The following is a 5,595-nucleotide window of genomic DNA, read 5'->3' on the forward strand; positions in this document are numbered from 1 at the left end:
GGTCCTATGTGTTATGCAGGGTAATAATTATGGGCTTTTAATGAAAACGATAAAAAAATTCCCAAAATCACTTTTCGGCCAGCCGGACGGGTCTCACATTTGACAGGCACCAAATTTGCAGTGCGATTAATAGAGTTACCATTTACGCTTCAACATGATAGATAAATTGTTATGTTTAGGTTTTATTTCCCTTGATTTATTAAACTGCGTATGGTTTTGTTATGTGTAATCTTTAAAAGCGAGTGATATTTACGCGCGGCCTTTTGAGTATTCCTGCATGAGATGTAGTTTATGTTCGACTGGATACAACCGGTGCAGCGATAAAAATTGCGAGAGGGACTACTAACAAACAATAAAATAAATATAATTCGGAGAAACATGTACAGGGAAAATAATTTTAATTCACGAAGAGAAGTATTGAGAGTAAAGTGTCTCTGAAAATCATGAGTCAGGTAAGCATAAGGTTATGTATGTTTTAAGCTGGCTTCCCGGTGTTTTCTCTTTTTCAAGATGAACTCGAGCCAAGAAAATCGCTCAGAGCTTTCTGTTTACGGCCAAAATCATAACTAAATAATCTTCGGAACATTTTCTTTGAATTTGCGGTCAAAAAATGTTTAAAGGCTTTTTAAACCTGATACTATTGTAGGTTAGATCATTGCTCGTGTATAAACTTAAGCCGCATAAACCATACGCTCGACTTCAGGAAACCGAAAACAAAAACACATCAAAGACAACAATTTCTCAGGCTTACCAGTCGAGATGCTGCTTCTGAAGGTCATCAAGTGTTCCAGAGTTTTCAACCCTCTTACGCCTCAAGCAAGGGCAAGAGAGTAAGCTCATTTTTGAAAACGATGCCATCCGAAATCGGATTTCCAATGACTTTTACAAGCAGTGCATTTGTCAACAAAAAGCGCAATAAACAAACCAGCCATGAATTACAGAACAATCTTGATAGCAGCTGTATTTCATTTTGTACACCAAATAGAAAAAACCAGTTTAAAACATCACAAGATGACACAAAGCTCTGTAATAAACTCAAGCTATCAGTAAGCAAGTTTCCAGACGCTGCATAAATTTTCCGCATGAACTCCCCTGTCAAATTTTGACCAATCAGAACATAAAAATTGGACGTAGAGCGTGATCAACGCGCGACAGTGAGAAAAGTCAAAGGTGATTGCCTTCCCTGCATGTAAATGTAAAAGCCGGTTGAATTTTCGCGTCCGAGGTCAGTTCGAAAACCACCATTTTAAAAGTGCGGCTCATGAACTCGACTTATTTCATATGCTTTTTAAAAAAATTGAACTTGAGCCTGCGATAATTGAAAAGTAGCAACCTGTCAGCGGATACGTTAAAAAAACACTCGAACTCAGTGGGTCGATACCTGAGCCCGCGATAGGGTCAGGCGATACTGGTCAGCAGAAACACTATTTTGACAGCTGTCAATTAATCAAAACATGGATGTACAATATCAGGTTGCAGGCTCCCAAACTAGCAAGAAAGTGTGAGATTAAACATTGGTATGCCTGCGGCGCGGACGGACGGAAGGTCGGGTGGTCGGGTGGTCGGTGTACGGTCACGTGATTGCCGAATTTTCTAAGATGGATAGATTTTCTAAGCTATGGGACTTCGAATTGAGCCCGTGATCAATTAAAATATCAGCGCAAAACTTTAAACACTACGTGACCTCAATGGATAGACAAATGAGGCCGCGATACACCCAGGTGATGATGGTCAGTGTATTCTCTAGTTTGACAGCTGTCAATTAACCTTCATTAGAATCGCGAATATTTGAATTAACAGACTACGAGTGTGAGTAAGACATATCCGTCCGGCATGTAGTGGAAAATGACAGATCGTGTACCTGAGCGAACCTGAGCCCACGTTATTAGTTTTCTGATAGTGGTCTGCACATGTCCCATTTTGACAGCTGTCAATTGCAATGACCTTAATTTGGCTTGCCAATATAACTTTAAAGGACTGTCAGCCAACTGACAGCCTTGCCCGGCGTAGTTTCCTTTTTATGTTGAATTGGTAAGTGTGATATATTACTATCAGCTTATATGTAGGGGCAAAACGACTGGTCTTTCATCTGAGCCCGCGAGATAGTCATGTGATAATTGTCAGCGGATGTCTAATTTTGAGAGCTGTCAATCTAATCGTACTCATACGGATGGCTTACATAACTAAGTGGCTAGTCAAGTTGTGCAAGATCTATTGTGACATTTGACATCGGCTTACATGAAGCGTGTGTACGGGTGGGCGGGCGTACGCTACGTCATAACGTAACATAATAATAACGCCTAAGATGGGTAGGGTAAGTCGAGCCCCATTCTAAAATACAATATTGAAGATAGAGCGGTTTTCACTTGACTGTCGTAAAACCAAAACTAAAATAAATACACTAGCCAACCAAAGGGCGTAGTAAAACCAAAACCAAAACCAATCCCTTTCGACAGTCAAGTGAAAACCGCTCTAAGAAGAGACAAGTGAATGGTATAAAGTACAAAAAGCTGACTTGGTAAGACAAAAACTTGATTTACGAACAACGCCCACAGACTTTGAGATTTTGCTCGCAACCTGAGAAATATAGGGTTTCCATGACAATGACTCATCTAAAATAACACCAAAAAAATAACTTCCTTAATTAATTTGGTTCATCTTAAGACCATTCATCTCTGACTACATTTAAGGTGAATTCATCTCTTCTCTGCCTGAGTTTAAAAGTTATGTAGTTTGACTTTTGTATATTTAGAGATAGCTTGTTGGCTTTAAACCAATCACTACAGAAAACTTGAGCATTTCAGAGTTAATCAAGTTCATCATGTAGGAAAGTAAATATTAGAAAAGGATAAATTGGGATCATCAGCAAATAAAACCAGGTCATAGATATTGGAAATCTGACACAAATCATTAATATAAATATAAAATAATAAGGGACGAAGAACAGACCCCTGGGAAACTCCACACAAGATTTCACCAAATGAACACGAGATACCATTAAATTCTACGAATTGTTGCCCGTTAGACAGGTAGCATTGATCTACTCTAGGGCCAGATCACGGGCACATAACGCTCAAGCTTATCGAGTAGAATACAATTATTAACAAACAGTATCAAAAGCCTTTGATAAATCAAGAAAACTTCCTACTGAATGTTTCCTCTCATCAATGGCCGAAGTGATCTTGTCATTTAGGTATAATAAGGCTAACGAGGTTGAATCTTTCTTTCTGAAACCATATTGATTATTGTTTGAAATCTCATACTTACCTAGATATCAAGTTAAGCTATACACAACTTTTTATAGGAACTTCGAAAAGATTGTTAAGACTAATACAGTTCTATAATTAGAAAGTAAATTTTTGTCACCAGACTTATTTAGAGGAACCTGTAGTGTTACTTCTCATTTTGACGAACTATGCGTTTTCATGGAAGATAGAGCAATTGACATACTTGGTTTGAATGAAACTAGATTGGATAATACTATTCCCGATAGCCAGGTTGATATTGAGGGATACGATATACTTCGCCGTGATAGGAATAGAAACGGCGGGGGGGTAGCTTTTTATGTTGCACAATCCTTGACTTACGTTGACAGACAAGATCTCTTATCTCACGAAGAGTTAGAAATTTTGACTGTTGAAATTAAAAAAACAAAGATTCGAAGGTCGAAATTTTAGACAAATTTGAATCCTACTCACTAAAACTTGATCAAGAAGATAAAGAGAATATTATTATGGGTGATACAAATTGTAATCTCCTGTCGCAAACGTTTGACCACAAAGCGGAACACTTAAAATTCATTACTGAAACTTACCAATATGTTCAATTAATAGATCAACCAACGAGAATTACTACTAGCTATAGAACACTAATAGATCACATATTTACTATCAAACCAGATTTAACGAACCATGGGGTCTTGCATGTTGGCATTTCTGACCACAGTCTTATCTATGCTACTCATAAACATAATACACTGAAAGCTGATCCAAAAATAATAGAATCTAGACAATTCAAAAATTTTGACTGTGATGCCTTTATTGAAGACATTAAAGAGACACCTTTCCAATTTGCTTCTCTTATGGATGACCCAAACGAGAAGTGGGATGTCTGGAAATCTTTATTTCTAGAAGCTGTAAATAAACATGCCCTGATGAGGAAAAGTAAAGCGAAAAGTAAAATCTTCACCGTGGATAACATCTAAACTGAGGCAGGAAATGACAAAGCGCGACTTTTTAAAAAATCAAGCAGTTAAGCAGATTTCTCATCAAGCGTGGAAAGAATATAAAAAGGCTAGAAATGGAGTAAATGTGACCCTCCACAGGATTTTAATGCTAAAGGTGAAAGCACGCGCACGACACGCTTTCACTTTAAAACAAAAGAATTTATTTTAACACGCTTTAGCACGCTTGCAATCTTACCTCATTAGCAATTTCTTTTGTTTCAGAGGACACGCTTGAGACAATTAAGCGTGAGCAAGTCGAACAAAAGAGCGTGTTAAAGTTTTCAAACAAAAGCTCCGTGCGAAAAAGCACAACACGCTTTCACTGTGCACAAAAGCACGCAAGGGGTATTATCTTTAAGCTAAATAAATTTCCTCTACAAAAAGGAACAGTAAATGATTATGAACGGCCACCCTTTTTTGGTAACTATCAAGAAAGAAAAAGTTATACCTCAGCGATTGCAGCGATAGTATCTGATTGAAAAAACGTTGTCGCTTGAAAAGCATAGACGGTGAACGGTGGGACCTACTGGATTTATGGGTAGAACTATAATAGCATTGCAAAATCAAGGTTCTATCCAGAAATGTTTACTGACGAAGCTGTGCAAAAGTATCTTAACTTTCCTTAATTTAAAATACATTTGCGATTTTCTCAGAAACAGTGATCTTTCGGACTTAAGGTGATTCCCTGGTTTTGCACTGCGCATCTCTTACTGCGCATAACAAGATGGCCGCCGTAAAAAAGAGCATGTGAAGTAACATTATTAAAATGAAGTTGACTGAAGAGAAACGCTATTGGAATTTTTGCTTGTGGTTGTTTCTTGCCGAGGTGAGACTCAATGTGTTGGGAATGTGCATAACGTAGGCCGTAGCTCGTTTACAGCGCTTGAGACGTCTTAGCATAGCGTAACGAGATATCTTGACATAAATTATTATTGATAGCACTTCGTTCGTCAGGGGCACCTGACGGCGATTTCCTCCTAAATGCATCCTAGCATCCTAGGACAACTTCAGTCTTTTCGAAATTACAAGGGCCTCACCATTATTTTCCCGAAAAATTTAGCTTCCAATTGAAAGTTTTAGGAAAGTGAGAATTTCATCGTATTTTCGGTTCCTTGATTCTCTACGAAAAATAGCTTAACTTGGGGAATGAAATAGAAAAAAAATAGAAATAGAAAAAAAATAGAAAATCGTAAGGAATTTATTAGATGAGCTTCGAAAATTGTACATGCATGGAACGGTCATCTAGAAATGTTTAGCCTTCCTCAACTAATAGAAAATTCCAGGCAGTTTTTGATTCTCTGATTTAATTACCTTCGTTCGTCTCAGCTTGGCTTAAAGAAATATATTAGACTAATTAATTCAACTTCATT

The sequence above is a fragment of the Porites lutea genome, chromosome 2 (genome assembly GCF_958299795.1).
Source record: "Porites lutea chromosome 2, jaPorLute2.1, whole genome shotgun sequence".
Taxonomy (NCBI): domain Eukaryota; kingdom Metazoa; phylum Cnidaria; class Anthozoa; order Scleractinia; family Poritidae; genus Porites; species Porites lutea.